General features: G+C 43.1%; 1 protein-coding gene and 1 non-coding gene across 2 annotated transcripts in view; one reads left to right on the top strand and one right to left on the bottom strand.

Moving 5' to 3' along the window:
• TPH2 (tryptophan hydroxylase 2) overlaps positions 1-16,823 on the top strand; it is a 97,927-nt gene that overhangs the window by 60,112 nt on the left and 20,992 nt on the right. The gene's annotated exons all lie outside the window — the stretch shown is intronic.
• LOC116594581 lies at positions 9,361-9,468 on the bottom strand. The gene has a single exon (XR_004287294.1). It is a non-coding gene; the product is annotated as a U6 spliceosomal RNA (small nuclear RNA).

The raw sequence follows: 16,823 nt of genomic DNA, 5'->3' as shown, positions 1-16,823 counted from the left end.
ATCTTGACTTCCAATTTGCAACCTCTGCCCGAGGGATTGTGTCTCATGTATATTGGCTATCTATTACTGCATAATAAATAACTCTAAAACTTAGTGGCTGGAAACAGCGAACATTTATTATCTCATAGTTTCTGTGTTTGGAAATTTGAAAGCAAGTTAGCTGAGTGGTTCTGGCTCTGGGACTCACCCAGTGGTTTCTGTCAAGATGTGGGCTGGTTGCGGAGTGGGCCACCTGGGTGGCTCGGTCCGTTAAGCTTCTGCCTTTGGCTCAGGTCATGATCCCAGGGTCCAGAGATCGAGCCCCATATCAGGCTCCTTGCTCAGCAGGGAACCTCCTTCTTCCCTGCTTGCTGCTCTCTCTGCTTGTGCTTGCTTTCTCCTCTCTCTCTCTCTCTCTGTCAAATAAAGAAATAAAAATCTTAAAAAAAAAAAGATGTAAGCTGGGTCTGCAGTTGTCTGAAGATTTAGGAATCTTCTGCCAAGACAGTTCACTCATGTGGCCATTGGCTGATCACTTCCTCTAGAGCAAGTAATGAGGGGGTCGGGGGTGGGGAAGAGAAGAGAGAGATGGAGGGAAGGAAGTCGTAATGACTTCCTGTGACGTGATCACACGCTGTTCATGTCATCCATACTGTGTTCATGAGAAGGGACTCCCTCTAGCCCATATTCAAGGGGAGGGAAATTAGTCTCCACCTTTTGAAGAAAGGAGTGTCGGAGTATTTGTAGACACATTTTAAAACCAGCACACTGCTGAGTTCTGTTATTTCATTCTCAAACCTTAACTCTGTCTTTAATCTCCACATTGTAAGAACCTTTTCCATGCCTTAGAAATTTCCCTTGCAACTTTCTGGTTTCAGTCTTTGACCCCTTACAGCTTGTACTCGTCATCAGGGATGCATGTATTCCTTACTTATCTGACTCTGAACAGTCACCAACTGGGATTCAACTCTGCCAGGCTGTGTGTGTGTGTGTGTGTGTGTGTGTGTGTGTGTGTGTGTCCAAAGAGAGGAGGAGAAGGAATAAGGTAAGACTTCAAGGGTGTGAATGTAGGCGGATCCTAGCAAGGGATCTTATTCCTTTCGTAAAAGCAGTGACAAGAAAGTAGTTTTACTGGGCCTTATTTTTACACTCCATCAAATGATACTTAAGTCCATCATTTAAACTAACATTCACCAAGAATATAACATGGGCCTCACATCTGGGAAATGTATAGCCTATATCGGTAAAACTAAGACTTTTCACAGGAGAGAAAGTTGGTGCAGAGTCTTGAAAGATGACCAAGTCAGCCAAGTTGCAAAGGGGGAAAGGGGCCTGAAGGGACAGTTTCAGCCAGAGTAAGACAGCTCTCTGGTTTGGGGGTCTGGCGGTAAATTCCCACTCACCACTTTACAGGACCATGCTGAAAACGAGGATTGCCTTTTGTATTAATTTTCTGTCACTACCATTAACAAATTATAGGTGACTTAAAACATCACAAATTTGTTATTTACAGTTTCATAAGCTTAGAAGTCTGAGCTACAATTAAGGTGTGAGCAGGGCTGGGTTCCTCTCTGGAGGCCCCTCAGGGGGAATCTGTTTCTTTGCTTCTCTCAGCGTCTAGAGGCCTGCATTCCTTGACTCGTGGCCCTCTTCCTCTGTTTTCAAGCCACCCGTGTTGCATGTCTCTGATCTTTCTTCCATTGTCACATCTTTCTTCACTGGCTAAAGTTGGGAAAGGTTTTTTGCTTTTGAGGACTTACGCGATTAGATTAGGACCCCTCGCCCTTGGATAATTCACAATTACCTCCCCATTTCAAGGTCCATTTTCTTTCTTTTCTTTTCTTTTTTTTTTTTTTAAGATTTTTATTTATTTATTTGACAGATAGAGATCACAAGTAGGCAGAGAGGCAGGCACAGAGAGAGAGAGAGAGGAAGAAGCAGGTTCCCCGTGGAACAGAGAGCCCAATTCGGGGCTCGATCCCAGGACCCTGGCATCATGACCTGAGCCGAAGGCAGAGGCTTTAACCCACTGAGCCACCCAGGCACCCCAAGGTCCATATTCTTAACTATATCTGGAAAGAGAATATATTCTAGGGGTGAGGGCAGGACAACTTTGGGGGGGGTGGGTTATTCTTTGTTTCTATTCTTTGTTTTTCTCTCAGCGAAAAACAAAGTGAATGGAAAACACTTGTACCTTGAAACCTGTTCTGCTAGAACCAGTACATTTGTAGTATGAGTAAGTTTTCTTTTGGAACTTAAATTCCTTAGCATAATTCCAGTACCATTGGCTATGGATTGCCCTAGCTCCAACAGCCAAAAATGCTTCCATCTCTTAGAGATCATTAGGTCATTAATCATGTCTCTCTCTCTCTCAGTTTTTTCATTGCCTTCTTCCTGGAATATACCTGCATCTCTGAAAAACCAATCAATGGTTAGTCTTTAAATGGATAAAGAGCACTAGGTACCATGAGGTAGGAATAGAAAAAGGACAAAAAGGTAGTACTTGCATCAAGGAACACATGACCCTGTACACAAAAATATGGAAAACCTAGAGTCAGTGTCAGCTTTTTTCTTTTTAAGATTTAGTTAACTAATTAATTAAGAGAGTGCAAGCAGGGGGAGGGGCAGAGGCAGAGGAGGAGAGAGAATCTCATGCAGACTCTGAGTTGAGCATGGAGCTTGGTATGGGGTTTGATTCTGTGACCCTGAGATCATGACCTGAGCCAAAATCCAGAGTCAGATGCCCAACCAACTGAGCCACCCAGGCACCCCCAGCTTTTATTAAGAGAGCTATGCAGAAGTGGATTTAAGGTGAACCTTAGGAATGTGTTTGAGTTCTGAGTTCAGTGGTGGAGTCTGGGATCCAGAATTGGGAGCAGGGGCCAGCAGACAGATTCATTTGTATGTAAGAAGTAACTGGTGGAGCTCTTGGGTGGTTCAGTGGGTTGAGCCTCTGTCTTCGGCTGGGGTCATGATCTTGGGGTCCTGGGATCAAGCCCCGCAACCGGCTCTCTGCTCGGCGGGGAATCTGCTTCCCCTCCCTCTCTGCCTGCCTCTCTCCTTGTGATCTCTCTCTCTCTCTCTGTCAAATAAATAAATAAAATCTTAAAAAAACAAAAACAAAACCAAAAAAGTAACTGGTGACAGGTTAAGGAGGATCAAGTGTCCCCCAGGGGAGCCAGCCTACCTGGAATCTTACAGTAGCTTTGGCAGTTAAAACAAACAAGCAAGCAAGCAAACAAACAAACAAACCCAAGTGTGTATGAACTTGCGAAAGACCTTAAGACAAAAGATTCTGAATCTCTTTTAAACGCAGGGGAGAGGTGGGGTGGTGGTGGTGCTCATCACAGTTTTGCCGGATCCGCTCATTCCTCTTTGGCCCGCAGTATCTGAGCGATTCCCACCCCCACTCCCGGAGAGTTCCTGCCTCTCCCAGGCTTTGCAGTTCCGGTTCCTCTCTCGTTCCTTTGCAGTTCCGGTTCCTCTCTCGTTCCTTTGCAGTTCCGGTTCCGCTAGTTCCTTCCGGTGTTAGAGACTGCCCATTTTCTTTGAAAAGCAGTTTGCGGCCGAAGAGAAGTTTGGAAAGCTTTATTCTGTGTGATGTAGGGAGTCTGGAAGGGAAACTCACAGGGTGAGGAGGCCAGGGAGATTTTCCCTGAAATGCTACTGAAACTCCTCTTGAATTCTGAAACCACATCCCGTCTCTCGGCGAAAAACAAAGTGAATGGAAAACTACTGGAAGGTGGTTTTGAAAGAAAACTCAGATTCCAGCTAGACAATTGCAAAGTAAACCCTGAGATAAATAACCTATCGGATAACTGTATATTAATGACCCTCAAGCCATATACTGTAGCTAAACGCCCAGTTTAGTGACCCAGGTACAAAGACTAAGAGATCAGGGGCTAACTAAGGTCTTGCTGGGAAGTGTGGAAAGGCCCGTGGAGCGGGATGGTGATGGTTGGCGAGGCCTCATAGCTGTCCAGATGAGAAATGGAGGTGTTACTAGCTGATTTCCTCAAAGTTGTTCCCATTAAGTCCCCTGAAGAAGTCCTGGAGTAAAATGAGAGACGAGATGTACCAAAGGAGAAAAATCCATAGAGAGGACAAATGGAAAACCGGGGAAATCAGTATTTAGGCAGCGCAATGAGACAGGCGGTATTATTCTTTTCCTCTAGGTGAGATTTATATTATTAATGACTCTGTTTAGATAGTGCTTGCTTTTGCTTGTTGAGTGAATTTAAGTGCTTATAAAACGGAGAGTCACGCCTGTGAAGGCAGATGCTTGAGAACTTTCTGTGATGTGCTGTCAACAAGTCCATCCAAGGAAGAAAGCAACGTCCACTAGGACGGATTGGCCCCACTACACTCTGTCTTGTCAGAGCCGCTTTTGGACTCCTGGGTTTGGTTTCAGAGGGACCCGGCTATTGCCAATCACTAGAGTGCTGCTTCTTGCTGTATTTCTGCATGATATTTGTTTTGACATTTCCGTAATGCTCAGTGTTGAGAATGAAGCTATCTCTGCTGTTTCTGCGAGCAGTGGTTTCTGTGCTTGGAGAGCCATTTAAATGAAACTCTTCTGTATCTGGAGAAATTGATGATGATGCTTAGTAAATGTATTTCAAATGCATTGTTATACCTGTAAATAATTTGCCCTCCGGTGGATAATGAATAAGGCCACTGGTTTTGGCAGCTGCACTCTTTTTATACTTGTCATAGCTGTCCAGGGTCTGCATATGATAGATATGCAAAAATATTCCCAATAAGGGCTCCTTCGAGTGTGCTATGATTTTGAGGCAAGCCATTTCCCACCGTAGTGCTGGCTTAAGTGGATTTAATAGATTAGTGCCTTCTTTAAGGGGTGTAAACTTCTATGCCTTCAGGGGCCAGCTAGGTAGCAAACATGTGTGAAACAGCCTGATATACGATAATAAGGAGGATAGGAGCCTGTGGAGAACCGGAGAATACACATTACACCTAAAGGCCTTCAGATCCAAAAATTAAAAACAAAACAAAATGTTCTTCAGCTGCACACCATGTCTGCAAGGCGGAACAGAGCTATAGGCTCTCAGTTGCCAGCCCTTGTATCTGAAGTTAGATTATACATTAAACCTACCATCCTTGAGGGACAAACCCATGCTAGATTCATCTCTCTGTCAGAGCGGATGTTCTTAATTACTGTTTGCTGATGATTTTTCCCAAGAAAGGGTGGTTGTTGCGGTGTTCACTGGAGATAAGTATTCCTCCTCTGTCAAGAGATGATTAGGTTTGAATTAAACTGTCAACAGTTACAAGCATGCTTGTCATGCATGTGTGCGGAGCACGTGTCAAAGGTTTATTTAACTCATTAATGAGGGAAAAGCAGGATGATAAATTGGGGGGCTGAGATCATGTCTTCCCTAAAAGAGAATTCTGGAATAGGTGCAAAATGGTTTATATTCTACAGGGCAGCACCCCCCCTCATAAGGGTGTCTTTCCTTATTGGACAGAAAGCATTTGCATGTCTTAGTGGACAAAAATAACTTGCCATTTAGCCATCTTTGCAAGTGAACATCTAGCTTCACAACATCCGGGCCCCGATGAGTCATAATCGGGAAGTCAGAAAATGCTGCTCAAACCATAATGTCTATGAAATAACCTACGGGTCTTGCAAAGAGGCAGATTCTGATCAAATAGGTCTGGAATGGGTCCTGAGATCTGGCGTTTCTGACAAGATCCCATGCAATGTCAATGCTGCTAGTCCAAGAGAATCAGTTGGCCTTTTAGACAGGTGGGCCTGTTAGACAGTGCTTGAGTCCGTCTTTCAAAAGGCACATGGTAATCTTCCAGTCCTATTTCCATATTTCAATACTTTTTCCTACAAACTAGATAAATAGGGTATTTGCAGATAAATATTGTGTGGTAGGAGATGCGTTTCTTTAAGTCTTAGTATGGGCCTAAAGATGGGCGCTTACATCAGTTAGAGCCATGTCATTGGTTCCATTTTGAGTGTCTGTGCTCAAACTCACCTGCTGCCAGCTCTGTGACCATATGACTTATTTTATTCAATTTTATGGGAGTGCACAAACAGTAACTTGCTGATGAAGTAAATTTAGAAACTGGTTCTGGAAAAATATTGATTTCTCTTCCCTCCAAACGTTGGGCAAAGTGCAGGGATGTCTCTCACCCAACAGTGCATCTCATCCTATGGTGCTTCCCATGTTATCACGCAGATGGCTTCAATTCTGTCTATTCATTTCTCACGTCATAAAGGCATTCGAAACAGACAAAGCTGTGCATCATTTGTGGAGAAAGCAATCAGGATGAATACACCACAGATGTTTCCAAGCAGAATAAATCGGCCTCTGGCCTAGTTGGAATGTTCTCTCTGCAGAGTTTTGGGTCATCCATTCAGTTCTGTCGACCCTGAAACACGTTTACCTTCACTTTTGATTGAAGGTTCCTGTCACTGGGTCTTGGAAAGCTGATGAGCAAAGAGTCTTGGCCAAGGGTAATAAAAGAATCAGCGGTCTTTCCCAGAATGTGTTCCTAGAACATTAGTCTCAGGAAATGTTATTATGAGTTCTAGAAAATAAGGGATCTATGGGTAAATATGTTTGGGAGACATTGAGTCAAACAAAGAAAACAGCTTTGTAGAGTGTAGGACTTTTCAGAGACTTTAATGTGGTAATGTGAATCTTTACAGAAATAATAAAAAAATTATTTCTCCAAACTTACCACAATTCATCCATTTTAAGAGGTCATTGGTTATAAAATATACCCTTAATTTAATAGTTTTTTTTTTCTTCTAAGAGGAAAACAGATTTAGTTAACAGTTTTTAACATTGTAAGATGAAGCACCATTTTGGAAATGTTAAAATGTGAAAACAGTGAACTTGAGAATTAAGGAAATACATTATATGGTTGCAGACATCTCTCTCTCTCTCTTTAAGATTTTATTTATCTATTTGACAGAGATCACAAGTAGGCAGAGAGGTAGGTGAGGGGGGGCAGGGGGGCAAGGAGCAGGCTCCCTACTGAGCAGAGAGTCTGATGCAGGGCTTGATCCCAGGACCATGAGATCATGACCTGAGCCAAAGGCAGTGACTTAACCCACTGAACCACCCAGCTGCCCCACAGAAGTCTCTTTATGGAATGCATATTAGCATCCTAAGCTTTTAATATTCCAAGGATCAAAGTTTAGGAGATACAGGTCTAGAATGATTTTTGAAAGGGTAGAATTCATTGTGAACAGAGAATTGGTCACCAACTTAATTTTTTCTCCCCAGAATAGGATTGTCAGGAAATTAATAATATAAGGTTCTGTTTGTACTTTATCAAAAGAAATAACTTATTTGTTCCAAGTAAAAGAGTTCTCATTGATCGGAGCTTTTGATGGTCATGAATCAAATGTGTTTGAATTTCCAGTTACAATCAGGACTTTCTCATGCTGAGAGTGGTAATGAAATGTATAGTCGGTCTTAAACTCATAATCGGCTGTAATTCATACTAGAAGTGCACTTGTAAAGGTAACCTTAGTTTATGAATTGCTAATTAATATTTTCCTACCTGCGGGAGGACATTAGCTTGTTTCCTGGTATCTAGTCTTTGACTACCTGGCTGGGAGGGGGAGACTTATGTATGCTTTTAAGAGACTTATGCCCAGTTCTAGTTGTTTCTGAAAATGGATGACATTAAAAATGACCATTTCAGTATCTCCATGGAAAGCTGGAAATAAGCCCCAGGCTTATTTCTTCCATGTAGAGTCTTTGAACTAGTTTAGCTGTTTGGATCATTTGATACAGAGCTGACAAAAAGCTGGAAGGAATGCACTTTTACACATTCTTAATTGAGATGTTTGGGCAGATGACCAGTGTGTGTGTTATTTCTAAGAGTAACTTAATTAAAAGCTAATAGTATCTATTCCAACTCATTACTTTCACTTCCATGTCTATGCATATAGAAAAATTGTAACACCTTATAGGAACACTGTATTTCTTTGGCTGGCCCCATAAAACTTAACTTTTTGAGTGTTTTCCCTTGTTGTTCTTTTGCCTGGGCACGCTTCCTTCTGACTATAGCTCTCTTCTGGGAACTGGGAAGGTTATTTTCTCTCTGTGTATGTTATATATTCATCCTTGCCATTATGAGGGGGTTGCCATCTATTTATATTACCATGAGGACACCACTGTATTTTGGAATTAAAAAGTGAGCTCTAGGGACGCCTGGGTGGCTCAGTCATTGTCTGACTTCAGCTCAGATCATGATCCCAGGGTTCTGGGATTGAGCCCTACATCGGGCTCCCTGCACCACAGGAAGTCTGCTTCTCCTCTCCCACTCCCCCTGCTTGTATTCCCTCTCACTATCTCTTTCTCAAATAAATAAAATCTTAAAAAAACCCAAAAAACAAAAAAACCAGTGAGCTCTACATTGTTCGCTATGTTAAAAACAAATTGATTTGCAATCTAGAATAGTTGTATATTTTTGCAACCCCAATCTTTCATTTATCATTTAAAACTGTATCCTAGGGGCTTCAGAGAGCCATCGCATAACTGCAGCCCAACAACTGACTTTAGATATTTGGAGACTCGTACACATAGAGCTGCTTCTGTAGCAGTTCATTTTGTCTGTGGGCTGAGTTAGTGCAGAGCCCTCTTAATTTTATCTGGGTAGGAGCACCGCAAGCCAGTAGCTAGAGTCCCTCAGCACTCGATGAAGCTGCTTTTGGGGTGTCTGATGGGCAGTGTGTGGTGTGGTATGAGGTGATGGAAAGGGCCTGAACTCGAAGTTAGTCTCTGTGGGGCTGAGTGTCAGTTTTTTTTTTTTCTTTTTCCAGCTTTATTGAGATATGATTGACATAGAACATTGTGGAAGTTTAAGGTGTATAATGTGCTGACTTGATATACTTCTATATCACAATATGAATGAGTAGTTAGCTGATGCCTGTGTCATATCACATAATTACCATCTCTTTTTTGTGATGATGTATTCTCTTAGTGACTTCCAAGTATGTAATTCAGTATTCTTAACTCTTTAATGTTCATGCTGGACATTAAGATCCCAGAACTTTTTCGTCTTCTATCTGGAGATTTGTACCTTCCAGCAAGCCCACTTCCCCTCTCTCACTCCTTAGCCTCCGGTAACCACCACTCTAGTCTCTGTTCCTATGAGTTTCACTTTTTTATATTCCATATGTAAGTGAGATCTTACTGTTTTCATCTTTCTCTGACTTATTTCACTTAGAATAATGCCTTCCAGGTCCATCCATGTTCTCGCAAATGGCAGAATTTTCTTCTTCCTCAGGGCTGAGTCATGTTCCGTTGCATACCACGTTGCTGCGCATTTATCCATCGATGGGCACTTACGTTGTTTCTGTATCTTGGCTATTTTGAATATGCTGCAGGAAGCATGGAGGCATAGATATCTTTTTCACGTGTCATCCTTGTGCAGGGGCCATGCTAATCTTCTCTTTATCGTTCCAATTTTTAGTACCTGTGCTGCGAAAGTGAGAACCAGACATCTTTTTTAATAGCCTATTTTCATTCCTTTTGGATATGTATTCAGAAATAGGACTGTTCAATCATAAGGAAACTCCATATGACTTTCCATAGTGGCTGTACAAATTTACATTCTTAACAGGGCTAAAGAGTCCTGTTTTCTTCACCTCTTTGCCAACATTTGTTCTCTCTTGTCTTCTCTTTCTCCTTCTTTTAATATTTTATTTATTTATTTGAGAGAGAGAGAGAGACAGACAGATGGTGAGAGAGATAGTGAAAGAGAACATAAGCAGATGGGAGAGGGAGAAGACAGCTCCCCGCTGAGCAGGGAGCCCAATGTGGGACTCGATCGCAGGACCCTGGGATCATGACCTGAGCTGAAGGCAGACTTAGCAGACTGAGCCACCCAGGCACCCCTCTCTCTTGTCTTCTTGCTAAGAATACCAGCTTGGTTACTTCCTAAACTTGTATTCCGGGACAAATTACATCACCACTTCATGCCTCCAATGTCTTCTTTAAAGTGAGGGTATTCTCCTGCCACCTGAAACTGAAAGAGGAGCAAATGAAATGAAATACTTCTGTGACATATACGCCATGCAGTTATCTATGTCATACTCAGATAGGAGGGTACTTGATCCTACCTTTACCCAAGAAATCCCACTGCACCAAAGGTTCTGTGTTCTTTTTTTTTTTTTTTTAAAGATTTTTATTTATTTATTTGACAGAGAGAGATTACATGTAGGCAGAGAGGCAGGCAGAGAGAAAGAGGAGGAAGCAGGCTCCCTGCTGAGCAGAGAGCCCGATGTGGGACTCGATCCCAGGACCCTGGGATCATGACCTGAGCTGAAAGCAGTGTCTTAACCCACTGACCCACCCAGGCACCCAGGTTCTGTATTCTTGATTTCCTAATTTTAGAGTCATTTTAAGGCCCTAAATCCTCCAGCTCTTCATCTAGAGAAAACTTCTTCCTGTGATTCAAAAACCCTGACATTGAACCCTTCTTTCTTTTTCTCCTCAAAGTAAGCTAGTATGCATTCATCAAGCACAGAAGACTTCTGCAGTCATTTTAATTTTCATAAAGATGTACAAAAGAGGGAGTTTTCTGGTTTAACTACAATGGAGTAGGCTCTCAAAGTCTTAGACTTGTATTAACAGAAATATCTGTGGTGTAATTCTATTTCTAGCAAAAGCAGGAAGAAGATGGTTGGGATTTTTTTTTTTTATGAGCTAGAATAGCAGAGGTAATATTATATCGAACTATAGGAATTTAATTACCCCATTCCACAAATGTAGTTTTCAAATAAAAGAGTCAAAAGGATTTTCGAAGCTATTCTTCTGAACTGTGATATAAAAACCCAGAACGCATTTAGTAGATGTAAAATGTATTACTGTACATTATGAGCCACCACAATGAATGGAAACACGACGTGAGACTGAACACATGGTGATTAAAAATCTCTTTGTTTCCTTCATAGAAATCTTGTAATTTGCTTAGAGTTTTATATGTTTGTCACTGTAAAGATGGGCATTTCTGGAATATTTCCGATGAGTGGATTTCCTAGTGGGGAAAGGTTTCTCAGAGAAGGAAATGCTGTCATTTGAGGGTTTAAATCCGCAGTGGGTGTAAGAAATGCTAGAAGGGTGGAGGGGAATAAATCACCCACGGGGCTTCATCGCTGTTTTCAGGGCCTGCCAGTCTGTCCTTTATAGTGTCCATAAACAATCATTCCCTTGGCGATGAAGGGAGGGCTGAGGCAGGGTGACTTGGGGACTCCTTTATGAAAAAGTCTTTACAAAAACTCTTTGTTTCTCTTCCTTCTGACAAAAGTGACATATATTCACTGTAGGAAAAAGAATGTTAAAAAATGGATAAGGAAGGGAGAGAGTCTACAGATCATTTGTAATATCAGAGCAGCGATCACCGCCGTTAACTCTGGGTATGTAGACTTCTGGTTTTTCCGAAGTCATTTTGCCACGCCAAATAAGAACTTAGGAAAGGGAGTCGTGCCTTTGGAAAAAGGAGCAACAAGGTGTTCCTCCATTTATCAAACACCTGTGCTGTCAGGAGAGATTGTATCTTTTACATCTCCAGAAGCAAGAATAAATTGGAAGTACTCTGGAAATATGGGGCTTATGACTTTTCACTCAGGTAAGTTGCAGAGTATTTTGGTAGACATCCTCTGTCGCTAATGAGCTTTGTTGGCTTTTCCTTTTTCCTTTATGTCGAAGAAAAAAGTTAGCAGGTTTAACTTTTTAACTAAAAATTGGTTTCCTTCCATATTTTTTTAAAAAATGTTTTATTTATTTGACACACAGGGAGAGATAGTGAGAAACAGAGCGCAAGCAGGGGGAGTCGCAGGCAGGCAAGCAGAGGGAGAGGGAGAAGCAGGCTCCCTGCTGAGCGAGGAGCCTGATGTGGGGGCTTGATCCCAGGACCCTGGGATCATGACCTGAGCTGAAGGCAGACGCTTAACTGAGCCACCCAGGCGCCCCTCCCTCCATATTTTAATTTTCATTTTCTGACTCTGCATTAGGTTTTCCCTATCAGTAAGGGCTACTTTTATCTAATCCATATTCATCCCTCCTATTATTCTTTTTGTGTAAAGTCATCAGTATCCTTCCCCTTAGTGCTCCATCTCAGAGAAGCATTCTGGTAGGGAGCACAAGGGAAAGCTGGAATAAAATAGAGTGAACCCCACCCCGTACAACACTATGTGGTTTTCCTTGAGCCAGTGCACCTTAGGGACCTGCTAGCGAGGCTGTCCTCTCGGTCGGTAATTCAGGGTGCAAGCTTGAGGGTCAGATCACATCCAGGCTCCATCACTGGTTTGCTGGGCAACGTTGGATAAGTTAAACTTTCTGTGCCCTCGTTTCTTCATCTTTTAAAGTGAGACTAGAAATATGGCTGAGTCTTGCAGAGCTGTTGAGGACTAATGCATTGCAAAGCTGCTTAACCCAGGGCTGGGCATTCAGTTCCTGCTAGCTAGCATATTTGACGTGACTGTACACTTAGATATCAAGGTGGCCATATCGGTAGGACTCAAGGGCAGAAAGGACCCCCGTGTGACCTTGAGTAATTCTCTACCTTGCAACAACTCAGGTTTTCCCTTCCGAAATGCAGACTGTGCAGTGTATATCACAAAGGGGTTTTAGATGGAGGTAGCGTGCCACTTTGCAACGTAAAACGTTTTTTTTTTTTTTTTTGCAACGTAAAACGTTTTAAGCATAAATAATAATGGTCAGGCCTGCCCTAAAAGATGTCAGGCTTCTCCCTGGAGATGGAGGAGGCCTCCCCGGAGTTAATAGCACACCTCCCCTGAGCGCACAACGAGAAGGGCTGCTTGCAGGCAGCAGCTTCGGAGAACAAATGAATAAATATTGTTGTGCCCGTGAAAGCACATGAAATATGAATTCCTGATTAAACTTTGCAAGCAGATTAGGAGTGATGCTGCTCATTGATACATGCTGCACTCCCTTAATAACTAAAGAAAGCAATAAATTTGGGGTTTCACATCTTGGCTGCTCCTCCCGATGAGTTCAAGTTTCTGAGAGTGCATGCCAGGTGTTTGCAGTCTGGCTGTTTTGGCTGTAAGACCGTTGCATTAACATAAAAGTATGCACAGAAGCTACTGGAAGAGTTCCAAAAGATGTCGTTTGCTCTACTCTGGATGCATTTTGGATGTTTGTACACAGGGGTCCTATGTCGGTGTCTAATTAGCAAGGTTTAAAGGTTCGCTGTGATAAAACATGGGGAGATGCCTTAAAATGGCATACTTTAGAAAGATTTAACTGTTCAGCACTCCCCAAACCTTTTTTTGGGCTGTTCACCTTTTCCTCCCCCAACTCAAACGAAGAAGACTTAGTTCCTCCAAGATAAAAGCCAAAGCTCTAATTGGTGAGAAAAGGGACATTGGATTCCGCTTCTTTGCAAAGGTGTTTTAACCAAGGTGTGACCTTGCTGTATCCCTACTACTGTCCACGACTCTGACAGAATCAATTGTGGCCCATTCGTTTATTGATTCAGTAAACATTTACTGAACATCTATTATGTGTCAGGCAGTGGCGGTTCTACCGGGAAGCAGGCAGACATGGTCCTGCTCCTTGGGGACTTAGAGTCTAGTGAGGGATACACACAGTGAACAGGGATTTGATATAACTTGATAAGTTCAAAGAGAAGGAACGGAGGGCACTTACTTCAGGTTGGGGATGATCAGGGGTGGTTTCTGAGGGGAAGACTTTCCCAGCAGTCAGATAATTTTTTATTTGCTGTTGTAAATGGTTACTGATGGAAGAGATACTAGTACTTTAGGAAGCTTCTGCGTCTTAGTGGATTGTCTGCATATCAAAAAGCTCCTCTGATTGGGTTTCAGGAACCGCTGACCTGTGATTAAGCCCACAGTTGCCTACCCAGAAGGTAATTTCTCTGTGGAGATGACTGTGTAGATAGAGCCAGAGCTCTGAGATGGGACAAGTCAGCCATGAAGACATCTGTGGTCTTCATCGCCTCAGAGCAGGGAAGCTTCGTCTGAGTTACAGCTCTTGCATTGCTTGAGCATTGGACGTGTGTATCCATTTGAGTCTCACAATGAGAATTCAGGTTGGGCGGGACTCCTTTACCCCTGAACACAGTGTCTGGCGTCCACACAACGGGCGCTCAATTAAAATTTGATGAGGAAAGGAATCCCCATTATACAGATGAATGAGGTTCAGATAAGTGAAATGACTTGTCTAAGACTGTCCAGTAAAATAGTGCTAGGGTCTGAGCTACGAGACTTTTCGAGTCCCCATCTAGTGCACCCAAATGTTTCTCAGTTTAGGATGCCAGAGCAAGGTGTGACCAGGTGAGGCAGCAGAGACATGTGCTTAGTGTCCTGGAGGCAAGTTATTGTTACAGAATCAGGATTCAGGCTAATGTGGGGTAGTGGGGTTGGGGGTAGTGTGGAGGGGGATGGGGCAGGGAGTGAAGTGTGGGGGCGGAATATATAGATATACAGCCTGCCCTTTAATTAAATTTTTTTTTTTTTAAAGATTTTATTTATTTATTTGAGAGAGAAACAGTGAGAGAGAGCATGAGCGAGAAGGTCAGAGGGAGAAGCAGACTCCCCATGGAGCTGGGAGCCTGATGTGGGACTCGATCCCGGGACTCCGGGATCATGACCTGAGCCGAAGGCAGTCGTCCAACCAACTGAGCCACCCAGGCGTCCCCCCTTTAATTAAATTTAAAAAGGGGTGTGAATTTACACATCGGAGGCTAGCACACGAACATCAGGATTCCTAGCATCTCTCAAAAAGACCAGAGTCTCCGGGAGTCTGACTGCTTTTACCCAAGGAGACAATTGGCTAGAGCAGGCTTGCTGTTCTGTTCGGAGGGGTACCTGATCCTGAACTGAGAAGTAAAAGTTCATCTTTCGGCCACCTGCCTGCCCCCCACCTTTATGATTAGGGGAATCTACTGACTAGAGGAAGGCAAAGGAACAGAGGAATTGGTGCTCCGGGCACAATGTATTTTATGTCCTTGCCTAATGGATTGTATCTCAGGTCTCCCGAGCCAGGCTATTAGCAGTACCCTTTGTCCCTTGCAGGACTGAGAAGACATGGCTTCCTATAATGACTAGTTATGACCGTGCGCTCTTCTCTGGCTCTCGACAGGCGTGTGCTGTGTTTCTTGTGTGATTCTGGGGCCACTGAGGAGTTGAAGGCTCTTAGCCCAGTGCAAGCCATGGAAGGATGGCAGCAGGCAAGCTAGACAGCTTTCCTGGCATATGCCATGCCCGGCTCTTAAGAACATCAATTCTAGGGGCCTGTAGCGTTCCGTCACCGACAAGAGCGGCACACAGTGTGAAATTGTGGGCAAACGTCACTGACTTGGGCGGTTGGGCCCAACTGATTCTAATCCAGCTCTATCACCCCTACTTGCCCAAGTTATTGAACCCAAGTGTCGGTTTTCTCAGCTGTAAAATGGTGGATTGAGCCCTGGCAAATAGTAAGAATTGAAGATACGTTAGTTATTCATTTTATTTTCTCCATTTTATGGACAACCCAAGACTCAGAAAGGCTAAATAACTTCCCTAAGGTCAAGTAAATGGCAGAGTCTGCCCTTGAAGCTTGATCTTTCACTCCAGCGTCAAAGTGCTCAAGCTACCGTATTACATTACCGTCACAGTGCCTGCCTCTCGGAGTTGTTGTGAGCACGATGTAATGTGCTTAGTGCCATGGTAGACAGTAGCTTTCAGTAACGGGCAGTGGTTATTACTAGAGAGAGGGGAGCTCAATTGAGCTGAAATGCTATGTGGAGGTTCAATTACCTGTAGACCCTCACTGTGACAGGGACCCCAATTCACAGGTAAATCTTCTCAGCCCCATTTACACATACAGATGGTTGGTGTCGACTCTGAGTGTGAGAGATGATGATGGTAGTGCTGACGGTTAGTGACTAGAAAAGAAACATAACTTCAGAAATAAAAACCTAAAATAGAAGACGGCTTGGTGCAATGGAGGGGTGAGAATGGCTCTCCCCACTAAACATACTTTTCTGGTCAGTTTTCAGACATAGAATCATCTCTAGGATTTCGGGGCTTTGCCCGTAAAGAAATAGTTGAGCAAGAGCAAGCTCTTAGCCCTAATGTCTGGGAGGGTGTTGCTTTTAGTAATGCAGGGATAAAAATAAAATGACCCTCGAAAGGCTGCCCACAGCTTACTGGGGAGTCGGTAAAAACCTCATTTTTCATACCAGCCTCCGAGAGCTGACCTTTAAAATCACCACATCTGGGGAGAATGTGTGATTTGATGCAGAACATTTTAGGACATGCCATAGGATGAATGGCTCAGAATGTGCTCATCAGTTTTCTTCTCCTTCAAGGAGCTCAGAATTGCTTAGGTTATAAAAGTCAGTTCTTGGACCCTTCCAAACCTATAGCGTTTCCTTAAATAGGTCTTCTGTGCGGATATATATAAATGGAATGCTGATCTGTGCAGCTGGTATGAAAATAATTCGGGTGCGTGCATGTGTGTCTGTGTGTCTGTCTGTCCTCAAGGTGAAGTTTCAAGGTAGCTAGTTGTATGATAAGTTCAGTAGATAGTCGTTTGGAAAAAAAGATGGAATTGCTTTAAAAAGAGAGCCAAACTATGTGAACGGCTTTGTTGTGGAGATGTATTGAGACTCGTGTACTACACCTAGGGTCCAAGGAGTAATGCTGCTGAATATAAAGCCAGCTTTTGATTTGTGAAACTCAGAATACCTGTAGGTCCAGAGGGCATTAAAGAGAAGCCTAGTTTGTATTCATAATACCTTTTAAAGAGCCACCAGAACTTCGTGGAAAATAGCGTTGGATGGGTGGTCAATCTCACAAATTCATCTCTGGGAGAAAATAC

This window comes from Mustela erminea, chromosome 6, assembly GCF_009829155.1.
Source record: "Mustela erminea isolate mMusErm1 chromosome 6, mMusErm1.Pri, whole genome shotgun sequence".
Lineage (NCBI taxonomy): Eukaryota > Metazoa > Chordata > Mammalia > Carnivora > Mustelidae > Mustela > Mustela erminea.
Note: the sequence above shows the minus strand (reverse complement) of the source record. Positions and strands in the feature narration are given on the sequence as shown.